Source organism: Cricetulus griseus, chromosome 2, assembly GCF_003668045.3.
Source record: "Cricetulus griseus strain 17A/GY chromosome 2, alternate assembly CriGri-PICRH-1.0, whole genome shotgun sequence".
Taxonomy (NCBI): Eukaryota; Metazoa; Chordata; class Mammalia; order Rodentia; family Cricetidae; genus Cricetulus; species Cricetulus griseus.
In genome coordinates this window covers 373,508,572-373,524,956 of record NC_048595.1, presented here as the reverse complement: position 1 = coordinate 373,524,956, position 16,385 = coordinate 373,508,572, and the positions used below count along the sequence as shown (strand labels likewise).

Below are 16,385 nucleotides of genomic sequence, written 5' to 3'. Positions count from 1 at the left end.
TGACAGGATCATGCAGTGTAGCCCAGACTTGTCTTGCAGTACTCTTGCCTTGGCATCCTGAGTGTTGAGTTTACAGACATATGCCAACATGGTAGAAATTTTCATTTTATGGATATAGCAACGTGTGTTTGTATATTTATTAGTTAATGAATGTTTGAATTATGATGACTAATTGTACTATTAACATTTACATCCACGTTTGTGTATGGACTTAATCTTTCTTTTGGGTAGATGACTAGGAGTGGAATTGCTGGGTCATGTGGTAATTCTATATTTAACCATTTGAGGAACTGCCAGATGGCTTTCCACAGTAGCTGAAAGTATTCTCCTTTCCCAATATCACTGTAAAGTTTCTTCACTCCCTTTTTATCTCCTTTCTTTCCCTTCCTCATCTATTCATTTTCCTCTTTATCCTTGTGTTGAGTGGGGATGGACCACAGGGCCTTTGGCATGCTATCTGCCTTTCTAATTTCTTGAAGTTTTGAAAAAAATACTTCTAATTTTACACTAACGTATTTATTGGGCGGGGCAAGCATGTGGCCTGGTGAGTACATGGAGGCAGAAGGACAATTTGTGGAGTTCACTTCTTTCCTTCCACCCGGTGTCAGGGGTTGAACTCAGGTCCTCAGCTTGGTGGCAAGTGCCTTTACCTGCTGAACCATCTTCCCAGCTCACAGAGTATATTAAATTTCCATTGTTCTATGTCTGATATATTTATTTTTGTATACATGTCATATCTAAGAAACCATTGCTTAAACCAAAGCTATGAAGATTTGTGCTTATGTTTGTTTTTCTTTTTTTGTGGTGCTGGGATTGAACCCAGGGTTTCATACTTGAGAGGTAAATGATCACCACTGAGCTACACTTCTGGTCGTATATATTTAGCTCATTTAAAAAAAAAAAAAGACCTTAAGTTTCTGAGTATAATGCTTGCGTTTATGTACACCATGTATGTGCAGTGCCTGTAGAGGCCAGAAGAGGGCATCAGATTTCCCCAGGACTAGAGTCTCAATGGTCATGAGCTGCACTGTAGGTGCTGGGAAAGGGACCTGAATTATCTGAAAGAAGAGCCAGAGCTCTTAGCAGACAAGCCTCTATACTTAGCTATTGCCATCTGTTTTGAGTTCATTTTGCACATGAAGAAGATATCCATGTTAGCGTGTGAATACCCTGTTGACCCAGCATGGTTTACTGCAAAGATTCTTTACCCAGTCTCATGTTTTTAAATGATCACAAAATGCTGAATTACTTGGAAGCATCACTGTTTATTTACTTGATCTTTTCAGATGGACATTGAACTTATTTTTAAAGGTTATTGGGGCTGGAGAGGTAACTTGGCAGTTAAGAGCATTTATTCCCACTTACTCATTAAATTATTTTGCAAATTAAAAGAGCAGAACCCTACCATTTTCCCATTGACAGTTTTCTTTTTCTTTTTTTCTTTTTTTTTTTTTTTTTGTTTTTCGAGACAGGGTTTCTCTGTGGCTTTGGAGGCTGTCCTGGAACTAGCTCTTGTAGACCAGGCTGGTCTCAAACTCACAGAGATCCGCCTGCCTCTGCCTCCCTAGTGCTGGGACCAAAGGCATGTGCAATATTATACTCTATAGAATGGCACTGAATCCATAGTCCAAAATAGTGAGGGAAGAATGTTCTACACAAGACATAGGTATAAGAGACTAAATATCTCAGCTGTATCAAACTATGTAGTTGACACAGAGTTTAAAAAAAAAAAAGAGCACTTATTCCTTTTCCAGAAGATCTGAGTTCTATTCCCAGAACCCTCTCTGGTTGCCTTATTTCTATTATTTCAACTTCAGGGGTCCAACATCCTCTTCTGGCTTCCACAGGCACCTGTGTTCATGTGGCACACATGCACACAGATGCATACCCATTCATGTAAATAAAAAAGGAGTAAACCCTGTTTTGGTTTTGTTTTGTTTTTCAAGACAGGGCTTCTCTCTATAGCCCTGGCTGTCCTAGAACTTGCTCTTTAGACCAGGCTGGCCTCAATTCACAAAAATCCGCCTGCCTCTGCCTCCCAAGTGTTCGTATTAAAGGTGTGTGTCACCATGCCTAGCTTATAAAATCATAACAAATAAAAGAATGTTGCATTTCTAGATCCAGTGAGGTGGGTCAGTGAGTGAAAAGCACTTTCTGTGTGGGCTCTGACAACTGAGTTCCATCCCCAGGCAGAGCCCATGGGGGAAGCGAAGAACAAATTCTGAAAATTGTTCTCTTTGGCAAACACTCCTGGCACACATGTGCACACTTACGTGTGTAAGCACACGCACACGCGCACTCGCACACACACACACACACACAGAAATTGAGAGTGTTGTATTTCTAGATTGCTCTCAGTGTAGATGGATCCTTCAGATGTGACAGAGAACTCTACAGTCTTGCTGAGAAAATTTTAATTTGAGCTGTGCAGTGGTGGTGCCGGCCTTTTATCTAGCACTCTGGAGGAAGAGGCAGGAGGATCTCTGAGTTTGATAGAATGAGTTCCAGGACAGCCAGGGCTACACAGAGAAACCCTGTCATGAAACAGCACCCCCACAAAAAGAAAATTATAATTTGATTTACTCTGTATTATTTAATTATTAATGAAGGTCGGCATCATTTCACAAAATTAGTAACCATTCACATGTCTGTCTGTCTATATGTCTAACTATCTATGGGTTTTCGAGAGAGGGTTTCTTTGTGTAGCTTTGGAGCCTGTCCTGGAATTCTCTCTGTAGACCAGACTGGCCTCGAACTTATGGAGATCCCCCTACCTCTGCCTCCTGAGTGCTGGGATTAAAGGTGTTCACCACCACTGCCCACTAATTATTATTTTTACATATTTGTGTGTATGTGTGTTGTGACTGGGGAAGGGGAGAGGGAGGAAAGGGGAGAGAGGTAGGTATCATACATGTGTACAGGGTGTATATGGAGGTCAGGGGACAACTTTCAGGTGTTGTTTACTTACTTCTACTGTATGGGCTCTGGGGATTGTTTTAGGTTGTTAGGCTTGGTGGCAAGTGCCTTTCTTTGTGTGTGTGTGTGTGTGTGTGTGTGTGAGAGAGAGAGAGAGAGAGAGAGAGAGAGAGAGAGAGAGAGAGAGAGAGCGCAAATGTGTAATGATAAATCTTTATGACATTTGCCCGAGCCCCACTGCCACGTGGGTGCCCCAAATAACACACAGAAACTTATATTAGGTACAATGCTGTTGGCCAATAACTAGGATTTCTTATCTGCTATTTCTGTCTTAAATATCAACCATAATTAATCTATATATTTTATCTTATTGAGGACGCTGGCCACAAGTGTCCTGTCTTCCCGGGCTCACATGGCGACTCCATAGAGAGGAGGAGGAGGAAAAGGAAGAGAGCGATTTCCTTCTTGTCCCTGCTTATATTCTAAGTCTGCTTGCTATGTCACTTCCTGCCTGGATCACAAGAATTCTCTTTACTACATTTCCCAGAATCCTCCTTGACTTCTAGTCCCACCTGTCTTTCTGCCCCATTGGCTGAGCAGTGCTTTATTCAACAACCAATAAGATAAACATTCACAGAAGGACCTCCCCCATCATCTCCTCTTTTCTTTTCTTTTTTTTTTTTAAGATTTTATTTATTTTTAATATGTATACAACATTCTGCTTCCTTGTATATCTGCACACCGGAAGAGGGCACCAGATCTCATAACAGATGGTTGTGAGCCACCATGTGGTTGCTGGGAATTGAACTCAGGACCTCTGGAAGAGCAGTCGGCGCTCTTAACCTCTGAGCCATCTCTCCAGCCCCTTCTCCTCTTTTCTGTCTAAATAAAAAGAAGGGTTTTTAACATTAACATAGTAAAATATATAACAAAACAGTTATTAAATAAGAACTATAGTTACGATATTTAGTCCATTAACATTTAGCAAGATTTAAAGAAAATATTCTATCATTTATCATATCATTGTGAGTCTAAGGTTTTATATGTAACTTATCTTTTATAATAACTAAAGAAAACTATAACCATAACTATCTGTCTTCAACTCCATCAAAAACCACAGAAGGATAATATATAAACTGTAGATCCAACAGACATCTCACTGCCTGGACAGTCATCCAAAGTTCCTCTGTAACGTTGGGGCATCCATCTTCAGCCTATAGACCCACAGTGTGTTTGGCAGACTTCTCCATGAGGCAAGAACCCTCAGGACTGTTCATCTTGTTTTGTAAGTTCAGCAGTCACTTTCTTGTGGGTCCTGCATGTCCAATTTATACAGCAACTAACAGTCTAGGCAAGAGCAGTTTCTTGCCCAAGTGGCTAATCTTGCCATATTGAAGGCAAACTCCATAACGAGTTTCTTCGATTTCCATCTTCCTCAGACGTAATTGGTGTGCCAGGATCAGTTGTGTGTCACTGCCATGAAAAACCATAAACCATTTAAATGTCATATATTCTGTAGGTCTTTGAAAGGTTTGAATAATATCTATTCGTTTCAAATACCTCTCTGTATATCTAGAAAACCTAACTGTAAGTTTTGACTATTATACCTGACTATATATAATCTGTATTTAATTATACATTACATTTTAAAAGATCTGTATAAAGACAATACCTAAACAAGAGAAATATACATATAATAAAATTAACCTTAAATTTGTATCAATAAATGAAAATCCATACCAATGTAAAGTATTCATTCCTATATATTATTCCCCCTTTTTCCTTTAAAAAGAGATTGGCTGTGATCATTACCATTTATAACCAATCCTATTTAAATGAAAACAAACATTTATAAACAATATTTGGGAATTTGAGCATCTTTCATCTCAAACTGCTTCCTGCTGGTTGGGGGCAATGTCCATACCATGGGGATCATGATAAAACACAGAAATCCTGGCTGTAGTCATCTATGACTGCATCATCTCAGCTGTTTTGGATGTAGGATATCAATTGGGCCATTGCTTCAGGGGTCTTGCTTGATCAAACCATATTAGTCTGGAAAGAATCCACAGCTTTTCATTTTCTGTGGAAACACAAGCAAAAACTCCTTTCCCAAGTAACCTGTCCTTATATTCAAACTTAGAAGTCAAAACATTTTTAAAATATATAAGTTGAATTAATTTAGCAGCATTGATAATCAAATGTATTGTAGCAGCTGTAGCTCTTTCCTCGTCAATCAAACAATTTAAAGACAATAGTATAACATATAGTATCCAGACTCTGTGAGTGTTTTCCATCTTTACCTGGCTTTTTATTATTCTATTTCTTTTACTTCCTTTTTTTTTTCTGAGACAGGATTTCTCTGTGGAAATCTGCCTGTCTCTGCTTCCTTCAGCAAATCCTACCAGCGTGCACCACCACAACTGGCTTCTCTTTCTTTCTTTCAATTGCTTTCTCCTGTTTCTTTTCTCTCACAAGCCTACATATATTTTTAAATACACTGTAAACCTTTAGAAGTTTTTCTTCTTTTTTTTTTATTTTTCGAGACAGGGTTTCTCTGTGTAGCTTTGGAGCCTATCCTGGCACTCACTCTGGAGACCAAGCTGGCCTCAAACTCACAGAGATCCGCCTGCCTCTGCCTCTTGAGTGCTGGGATTAAAGGCATGTGCCACCAATGCCCAGCTAGAGGTTTTTCTTCATTTGAATCTGTCTTTATTGTAAATCTTTACCTTTTTCTGGCCACGCAGTCTTTTACCTGCTAAACAACGCTGCTAAAATTAAAGCAGTGGTGTGCTTTCCAAGATGGCAGGCAAACATTTACTGCCAGCAGTGAGAGCTTTGCTCACTGCCTTTGTCTATGCTGCAATCAAGCAGCATGCTGCTGGCTTGGAGATATGGTTACTGCTCTGCCAGCTGCTCATACACACCATTGAATTGTTAGCAAGGCCTCTAAAGAGCCTTGCAGCTTTTGCTGCTTATGCTGAATCAGGAAGCCTCTCTTAAAGGAGCCACTCGAGTCTCTGCTTGTCTCTAGCAAAACAGAGACCACCTGAGAAAATGCTGCTACCAAGAAGTTGTGCTTGTCTCTGTTCTTTTGCTTCTAAAATCCCTTTTTAAGCTTTTGTAAAGTTTTTATGTGGAAGTCTGTAAAACCATGTGGGGCGCCATTTTGTAATGATAAGTCTTTACACCAACTGCCGGATTCCTCCGCAACTCCCAAAATAACACACAGAGACTTATAATAGGTACAAAGCCGCTGGCCAAGCCAGGCGTTGGTGGCGCACGCCTTTAATCCCAGCACTCGGGAGGCAGAGGCAGGCGGATCTCTGTGAGTTCGAGGCCAGCCTGGTCTCCAGCGTGAGTGCCAGAATAGGCTCCAAAGTTACACAGAGAAACCCTGTCTCGAAAAATCAAAAAACAAACAAACAAACAAACAAAAAAAACCAAAGCCGCTGGCCAATGACTAGGATTTCTCAATTGCTAGCTCTGTCTTAAGTATCAACCATAATTATTAATCTATATTTATAAAGACTTATCGGATGGAGGACGCTGGTGGTGTGTGTCCTCTCTTGTCGGGCTCACATGGCGGCTACAGAGAAGAGAGCAGGAGGAAGAGGAAGAGAATGACTTCTTTCTTGTCCCTGCTTATATTCTGAGTCTGCCTGCTATGTCACTTCCTGCCTGGATCACAAGAATTCTCTTTACTACATTTCCCAGAATCCTCCTCGACTTCTAGTCCCACCTGTCTTTCTGCCCCATTGGCTGAGCAGTGCTTTCAACAACCAATAAGATAAACATACACAGAAGGACCTCCCCCCATCACATATGTATGCATGTATGTAGAACAACTTCCTTGTTGTCATTGCTGGTTGCTGTCCTTTATTGTTGTTTGGAGACAGGGTCTCTCACCAACCTGGAGCAAGTAGGAGAGGTTGACAGGTCAGGGAGCTCCATTGATCTCTTATCCCTGCTTCCCCGGTAAATGATTATAGACATTACTTCTACAACTGGCTTCTTTTTTCTTTATGTGTATGAGAATTTGCCTACACACGCCTTTGCACCATGTGTATGCCTGCAGAGGTAAGAAGAGAGTCAGATCCCCAGGAACTAAAGATACAATTGTGAACCTTCATGTTGGTGCTGGGAATTGAACTCAGGTTCTCTGGAAGAATAGTAAGTGCTCTTAACAGCTGAGCCATCTCTCCAGCCCCACACCTGGCATTTAACATGGTTGCTAGGATTCTGCCTCAGTTCTCATGCCTGTGTGGCAACCATTTTATGGACTGAGCTAGCATTCCATTATTAAAAACTTTTTTCATTTGTGAGTGCTCTTTAAATATTTTTATCTTTATGCATTATGTAAATTTTGTATTTTCTGGTTATCTTGTAAGCAAGTGAAAGTTTTATTGAAGTATAGCCTTTCTGTAGAAAAATGTACAAATTCTACACGTACAGTCTCAATTTCAGGGTCACCTTGTGATCACCACCCAGACTATGAAACAACATTTTTGAATCTTTGTATTCCAATTGCTGAATCTAACATCATCAGTCTGTCTTATTTTTTTGCTTTTTTGTTGTTGTTTTTTGGAAGCAGGGTTTCTTTTCTGTGTAGTTCTGTCTGTCCTGGAACTCACTCTGTAGACCAGACTGGCCTCAAACCCAGAGATCTGCCTGCCTCTTCCTCCCAATTATTTGAGTCTGTTGATAGCAACTTTGGGCAAGTTAGTTTTAACTATTTAATTTAATAATAAAAAATTACTATTGGAGCCTGGAGTGGTTGTGCAAGCCTTTAATCGGGGCACTTGGGAATCAGAGGAAGGTGGATCACTGAGTTTGAGGTCAGCCTGGTCTACAGAGCAAGTTCCAGGACAGCTAGGGCTACATAGAGAAACCCTGTTTTGAAAAAAAATTAGTAATAATAGTTATTATTATTATTACTTGAGACGGGGCCTTCCTGTTTCCCAAGTTGGTCTCAAGCTCTTGTGCTCAGTTAATCTGCCTCAGCTGAAACTGTGTGCACCACAGTTGCTGGTCAGAGCCATCTTGCAAATTTGCCAGTTTTCATTCTATGACCTTTGGATTTTATGCTGTGGTTTGAATGGCTTTCTTTTATTAAAAACTAAAACCGTGGCTGAAGACATGGCTCAGTGGTTCAGAGCCCTTGCTGATTTTCTAGAGGAGCCAAGTTTGGTGTGCATCCCCCAAGTCTGGAGGCTCAGAATAATAACCTTTAGCTCCAGCAAAACCCAGTGTGGTCTTCTGGCACCTACACACATGTACACACACACACACACACACACACACACACACACACACACACACACACACATAGGAATAAAATAAAACAAAATTAAAACCGCATACATCTGTTTATTTTCTAGTCTGCCACGACTATAAGCATACATCTGTTTATTTTCTACCTTTAATTGGTTTGGAATTTTGGGGGTGGGGTGCTGAAATATATAGGAGGCTTCAGGGTCTGGATGTGTGTTCACGGGCAACAAGGAGTATTTTAAATGTCTTTTCTCCCATCAAACTCAGATTCCTGGGAGCAGGGTCTATGGCTTGCTGCATCTCTGCATCTCTGAGCCAAGCCCCACCCCACTTGCTGGGCTGGGCAGGTGAACTCTGAGCTGGACCCCACTGCATCCTAACTTCAGGAATGACTCTTTAGTTCTCCTGAGAGGCGTTGAGGTGGCAGTAGAGATAGAGAGCAACTGGGTGGAGGTAGCATGTCCGTGTTAGGGAAAGTCGAAGGGTAGGTTGGCACTCGGTGTATACAGCTGACTCTGAGATAGGGATGTATATAGAGAGCCAAGATGCTGAGAAATACTGTCATGGGCTTGATTTAGGACAGACCTGTTCCCTAAGTATAGGGACTGGGGGTATGCCAAACACTAGACTAGGAGGAGAGGGCTACCTGGCACAGGTGTGTGTGTGTGTGTGTGTGTGTGTGTTTTGATACAAGATAGTCCCCTTGGCTAGCCTGGAATTCTCTTATGTAGACTAGGCTGGCCTCCCTGTCTTTGCCTCCCTAGTGCTTGAATTAATAGCCTGTGCCATCACATCCAGTTTGAAGAACTACAGGCCCTCTGCCCCTCTCACCCCCCCCCCGCCAGATTTGTTAGGGTACAGTCACATCCCAGGTGCTAAGGGTTGTGTGGGAGCTGTTGGGCAGTGCAAGCTGGTGGAAAATGACAGCGCTCCCAGTGTGGTTGGGATACAGACCTTTAGGACTCTTCATTCCTGACCTCTGTGTGGAGCTCGGGCCCAGGGTTAGCTGTGGCAGGGTCCTCAAATATGGGCAGTTGGCTATTGACAGGGTCATTTATTGTTTCCCCAAGGCAAAGGAGATCCTGACCCAGGAAGAAAAAGGAGGGTGTTTTGCTGCCTGCCTGCCTTTCTTCCTTTTCTCCCTCACCCCCTTCCCCCAAACAGGGTTTGGCTGTCCCCGTGTAGCCCAGGCTGTCCTGGACCTCACCCTGTAGACCAGGCTGGCCTCAAACTCAGAGATTCACCTGTGCCTGCCTCACAAGTGCTGGAATTAAAGGTGTGCACTGCCACCACCACTACCACCACCACCACCCAGCTGCTGCCTTTTTCTGAGAGGAGGCATGCTTACTCTAACTGGGTTTACCACCCTGTTCCTGCTTGCAGCATCACTTCTGTTTCCTTCTGTCTCTGTCCCTTTAGTCCAGGCTGGCAAGGTTGCTATGGCACAGCATTTTTATAAATCTGTGTTTCCTCTGTGTCACAGAGAGCCAGACCACTAACCACGAGTGCCTGCCACAGGGCTTTTCTGGATAATCTCTCTCCTCCTGACTCTGCAGAAGTAATGGAATGGACTCATGAGTCACACATAGGCCAAAGGCTATCTAGTCACATACGTGGCTTCTCTTCCCAGAGCACCCTGTCCAGACAGGGGCGATCCCAGTGTCGGCATCTTTTTTTTTTTTTTTTTTTTTTTTTTAACTGTGTAACCTGTGAATTTCCCGAATCACCAATGCTGCTTCCTTTTTGTTTAACAGTTCTTTCCTCAATTTCTCTTTCTTCCTGACTTTTAAGATGAGCCACAAGAAGAAGCTGGGCTGTAGCTGCTTGGAAATTGTTTCAGCTGAAAATCCATGTTTGTTAGCTTACAACTTCTGCACCGTCAGTAGAACACAACCTGGTCAACTTTGGCTGACAAGGATAACCTCACTTCTGTATCTGAGAATGTTTTTCTCTTTTATTTCTTCTTCTTCTTCCTCTCTGCCCCCCACCTTCTTTCAAGAAAATCTTTCGAGACAGATTTTCTCTGTGCAGCCCTGGCTGTCCTGGAACTAGCTCTATAGAACAGGGTAGCCTCAAACTCAAAGATCTACCTGCCTCTTTCTTCTTCTTGACAGGATCTTTCTATGTATCCCTGGCAGGCCTGGAACTCACTATATAGATCAGCATGGCCCTAACTCATGATCTATCTGCCTCAGCTTTTAGAGTGCTGGGATTAAAGACTCCCTCCCTCCCTCCCTCCCTCCCTCCCTCCCTCCCTCCCTCCCTCCCTCCCTCCCTCCCTCCATCCCTTTTCTGTCTTAGTTACTGTTCTATTGATGTGAATAGACACCACAACCAAGGAACTGCTTACAGTTTCAGAGAGTTAGAGTCCATGACCATCATGACATGGAGCATGGTAGCAGACAGGCATGCCAGTGGATCAGTAGCTAAGAGCTTACTTACATCCTGACCTGCAGGAAGAGAAAAAGAGATTGGGCCTATTGTGGCCTTCAGAAATCTCACCCTCAGTGACACACCTCCTCCAATAAGGCCACACCCTTAATCCTTCCCAAACAGTTCCACTAACTGGGGCCCAAGCATTGAATCATGTGAGCCTATAGGAGCATTCTCATTCAAACCTCCACACTTTTCTTTTTCTTCTTTCCTTCCTTCCTTCTTTCCTTCCTTCCTTTCTTTTTTTGAGGAGGGGTCTGCTGTATCCCAGACTTAATTTCAACTCACCATATAGTCAGAGATGACTTTGTGCTTTTGATCCTCCTGCCTGCAATTCCCCAGAGCTGGACTGCAGTCATGTGTCACATTGCCACTGTGCCTAGTTTATGAGATGCTGGGGATCAAACCCTGGGTTTTGGGCATGCTAGTCAAGCACTCTTCCAGCTAACATGATTTCACCAGCAACATCTTTAGGATTCTTTTTATCTCTCCTTCTCCTCTTTCCCTTAAATGTTGGTCTCACTATATTGCCCAGGTTAGCTTGAAACTCCTTGGCTCAAGCAATCATCCTGTCTTGGCCTTCAAAGGCCAAGCTGGGATGGGGCCATACCATGTGACACTGAGCCCTTTCTTTCTTCCATGTTTCTAACAGCAGCCACTAAGGCAGTCCTAGGGTTTTTTCTCTCATATGCCACAAAATTCTCCAATTTCTGTCTGTTACCTAGTTTTAAAACCATTTCCACATTTTTGTTGTTGTTCTTTTGTTGAGACAGTGTCTCATTATGCAGCCCTTGCTGACCTGGAACTAGCTATGTAGACCAGGCTGCCCTCAAGACCCACCTGCCTCTGCTTCCTAAGTGCTGGGATTAAAGATGTGTGCCACCTTGTAATAATATCTGCATTAATTTCCTTGGTTGTTTTAGACCACTGCGGGCCAGAAGTCCAGCATCCAAACATTGGTGGGTGCTTCCTTTGGAGGCTCTTGGGAAAATCCTGCCCTGCCTCCAGCTGTCCTGTTCCATGGCTCGTACTACACCCTTCCAGTCTCTGCCTCTGTGTTTTTCCTCTTCTGTGTCTCCTGAGGACACTTGTCCTTAGACGTAAGACCACCTAAATAATTCAGGATGACCTCCTGAAATAAAAATAATCCCCTCCTAAAATAATGGGATTTTAATTAGATCTGTCTCCAAGTAAGTTCACATTTATAAATTTCAGGGACATCGATGTATGTGTTGGGGATCTGCCATTTCATTCTTGCTTCAAATTGTTAGCTAGTGTTTGATGTAAAACATAGGCATTTTTTTTTCTTGGTTTTTCGAGACAGGGTTTCTCTGTGGCTTTGGAGGCTGTCCTGGAACTAGCTCTTGTAGTCCAGGGTGGTCTCGAACTCACAGAGGTTCACACAGCCTCCCGAGTGCTGGGATTAAAGGTGTTCGCCACTAACGCCCGGCGACTTAGGCATGTTTTACACCTGCTCCATGTTTATTATGGAGCTTTACTGGTGACTCTATGATGTAGTGTTATGAAGTATTTTAGACCTTTGTAACAATTTTTTAGCAACTAGGTCTTTTGCTTGGTGTTTCTTTTTTCTTTTCTTTTTTTTTCTTTTCTTTCTCTCTCTCTCTTTTTTTTTTTTTACATTTTTGTTTTATGTGTATAAGTTTCTTGCCAAAATGTGTGTAGGTCTGTGCAACACTTGCATGCATGGTGCCCTTGGAGACCAGAAAAAGGTGGAGCTCTTCTTGCACTGGGGTTACAGATGGTTGGGAGCTACCCTGTGAGTTCTGGAAATAGAACGGTTCTCTGGAAGATCAGTCAATGCTTTTTTTGTTTTTTGTTTTTGTTTGTTTTTTGAGACAGGGTAGCTTTGGAGCCTATCCTGGCACTCAATCTGTAGACCAGGCTGGCCTAGGACTCACAGGGATCTGCCTGCCTCTGCCTCCCAAGTGCTGGGATTAAAGGCGTGCGCCACCAGTGCCCGGCTTAGTGAATGTGTTTAATCACTGAGCTATCTCTGCAACCCAGCCAACTAGGGCTTTAGCTAAAAAAGGTACCTGGTGAACCTTAGCAGCTGTTTTATCTATATCTACCTACCTATCTATTGTGTTTTGAGATAGGGTTTCTCTGTATAGCCCTGGTTGTCCTGGAACTCTGCACCCAAGATAGTCTCAAACTCAAAGATCTGCCTTCCTCTGCCTCCGAAGGCCTGGTGAGACTGGATGTTTTAGTAAAGAAAAGAGGCTTATTTAGCTGGAGGTGCTGGAGATTGAAAGTCTACAGTCAACAGCTTCATTTGGTTGGCTTCTTTGTGAGGAGTGAGAGCCTTTGGATTCCAGTAGAGTAAATGGCATCAGGTGGGAGAGTGGGCTAATGGCTGTGGAAGAGAGACCCTGGGAAGGGCCAGGCTCTTTGAGAACAGTCTGCTTTGGCAAACGCTAATATTGTCCCCTGAGAGACAGCACCCCCATGAGACAACACTAATCCTTTTTAAACAGCTAATTATTTCTCTTAAGTTTTGTTGCTTCAGTCCCTTTACCTTGAGGAGTTAAGCCTCAGCATGAGTTTTGGAGGGGACAAACCACATTCAAACCTCAGCAGTGAACACATCTGATTAGACCATTTCCTTCTCCTAGGACATTGAGGCTATTGTTAGTTTTTAAATTATAAACCGATATATAGGTGGGAGTGGTTCAGATGGTGAAGGCAATTATTCCCAAGCCTGAGGACGTGAATTTGTCCCCAGGATCCACACGGTGGGAGGAGAGAACTGACTTCTACCTCCTCTATGCTACCACAAGCATACAGTGAATAAATACATAAATTGTTTGAATTTCTGGTTTTCAAAGTTTAGGCTTTATTTACACCAAATGGCATTTATCATGTTGGTAAAAAATCCAAAAATCAGCTGGGTGGTAGTGCAAGCCTTTAATCCCAGCACTCGGGAGGCAGAGACAGACTGATCTCTGTGCGTTCTAGACCAGCCTAGTCTACCAGAACTAGTTCCAGGACAGCCTCCAAAGTCACAGAGAAATGCTGTTTTGAAAAAAAAAAAGAAAGAAAGAAAGAAAAGAAAAAAGAAAGAAAGAAAAAAAGAAAGAAAGAAAGAAAGAAAAAAAGAAAGGCCACCCTCCCGTGTGCCCGCTTAGGGAGCAAGAGTGTGAGAGACCACCAAGGTATGGGGTTGATGGAAGAGCCATGGTTGAAGCATGTGCATCAGATGTCACCCTTTTACATTAGAAGGCAGAAAAATCAAGATCATATTAGTATTTACTTGATTATTTTCCATAAGGAAACCCGAGGAATGAGCAGGAAGCGATTGTATTTGTGCTATGTTTGGGATCATGAAGGGGCCCGATGGGAGGAAGACTGTTAATTCTCTAATATTTATGTGACACCCCTCCCCCTGCCCAGGCTAGCCTCAAACTTTCCATGTAGCTGGGGATGACCTTGAACTTCTGACAGATAATATTTTTTTTGTTTCATTTATTTTTTTTAATTTATTTATTTTTATTGTATGTACATTGGTATTTTGTCTGTAGAATGTCTGTATGAGGGCATCGGATCCCCTGAAACAGTAGTTACAGACAGTTGTAAGCTGCCACATGTGTGCTGGGAATTGAACCCAGGACCTCTGGAAGCACAGTCAGTGGTCTTAACCACTGAGCCATCTCTCCAGCCCCAGTTTTGTTTTGTTTTTTAAAACGCCCTCCTCCCCTGCCAATCCCCAGTGCTGAGGATGAATCCAGCTGGGGTCTGTGTGTGTGCTCAGCAGATGCTCCATCACTGAGCTGCATCCCCAGCCCTCAGCTCTCTCAGACAGCACTTATACAGCAGTGGGAATAATACAGAGAATATTAGCATGACCTCTGTGCAAAGGATGCTCAAATTCAGGAAGTATTCCATATTAAGAAACAAATTAAAAAAAATTTCTAAGATGTTTGCTGATGTTGTGGTTGATTTTTTCCTAGGACTACCAAAGAGAATGGACATCTATCTTTCTAGAGTCCATGTTAACAGTTTCAAAGAAATAATATGTCTTTATCATTACATAAATGAGCAGATGAGGTCAATGTTAACAGAGTCTCCTCCCCACGCCAGCAAGTGGGTTGACCAGAACCAGTTAGTGACTGTGCCTAGGTCAACTTACTGAGTACAGTTATCTGGGCAGTTGGACAGCTGCATTCTGAATGGTGACTATTGACTCAGAATTAGCTGGGTGTGGCCCATGCCTTTAATCCCAGCCCTCTAGAGGCAGAGGCAGGTGGATCTCTGTGAGTTCATGGCCAGCCAAAGATACACAGTGAGACATACTTATATATCTTGGGGTTTTTTTTCTTTTTCTTTGTTGAGATAGAATCTCATCTAACCCAGGCAGCCTGAAACTCCTTTGTGTAGCTGTGCTTGACCTTAAATTCTGACCCTCCTGATTGCTAGGATTATATAGGCATGAGTCACTGCACCCAGACTCTTGGGTCTTTTGAAAATGTATTTGAAGCCAGTAGTCCAGTGAACTCTACTTATTTTGGTCAGAGATAGGTTGAGTTTGTTTGGATGCTAAGAGGAGCAATAGATGGTACAGAAAGCTTTGCTGGTCCTGATGCTAGGGTACCAGCCACACTTGTCTCTCTCCATTTGTTCTCTCACGCCCTTTTTGCCACACCCTCCCATAGTCAGTATAGTGAGGAAGCATCTGGGACTGTCTTTGTGATTTCAAAGAGACATTATCCTCATGGTAACAACATACATCTTTCCTAGTTTACTGGTCCCAAACCACTGCCCTTTTTTAAGTCTCAAGATGTAGCCAGGCTGGACTCAAACTCACAATGTTCTTGCCTCAGTCTTTGGGTGCTGGAATTACAGATTTGAGTTACCATGCCTAGATTACTGGACAATGTGTGGTGCTGGAGTGGGTGTGTGCGTGCGTGCGTGCGTGCGTGCGTGCGTGCGTGTGTGTGTGTGTGTGTGTGTGTGTGTGTGTGCGCGCGCGCGCAGGCTAGAATTCAGTTCACAGTGTCTTCCTCTGTTGGTTGTATTCTTCCTTATTTTTTGTATTTTTTAATTTTTATTTTATTATTATTATTTTTGAGACAGTTTCTCTTACTTATCAGAAGCTTGCCATTTAGACTAGTTTGGCTGGCAAGCGAGCCCTGAGAATCTTCCTTTCTCCACCCACCCAGTGCGGAGGTTGTAAATGGGCCATAATGTCTGGCTTGCCTGGGGCCTAGGAATCTAAACTGAGGTCTCCATTCTTGCATAGCAGGCAGTTTACTCACTGAACCTGCCTCTGGCCCTTTAAAAGATGATAGTTTTTTGTTGTTTGTTTTTTCAAGACAGGGTTTCTCTGTGTACTCCTAGTGGTCGAACTCCGATTCCCCTGCCTCTAAGGCCCAAATACTAGGATGTGGAGAAAGGGAAATGCTTCTCCATTGCTGGTGGGAGTGCCAACTTGTACAGCCACTTTGGAAATCAGTATGGCAGTTTCTCAGGAAAATGGATCCAGTCTACTTCAAGATCCAGCAATTCCACTCTTAGGCATTCACATTCATACAAGGACATCTGTTCAACTATGTTCATAGCAGCATTATTTGTAATAGCCAGAACCTGGAAGCAACCTAGATGCCCCTCAACCAAAGAACAGATACAGAAAATACGGTACATTTACACAATGGAGTACTACTCAGTGGGGAAAAATGGAATTTTGAAATTTGCAGGCAAATGGATGGAACTAGAAGACACCATCCTGAGGGAGGTAACCCAGTCAC

At 42.9% G+C, this 16,385-nt stretch overlaps 1 protein-coding gene and 1 non-coding gene across 4 annotated transcripts in view; both read left to right on the top strand.

Moving 5' to 3' along the window:
• LOC113834516 (plectin) overlaps positions 1-16,385 on the top strand; it is a 67,113-nt gene that overhangs the window by 7,274 nt on the left and 43,454 nt on the right. The window lies entirely within an intron of this gene.
• LOC113834525 lies at positions 14,430-14,532 on the top strand. Its single transcript, XR_003483090.1, has one exon. It is a non-coding gene; the product is annotated as a U6 spliceosomal RNA (small nuclear RNA).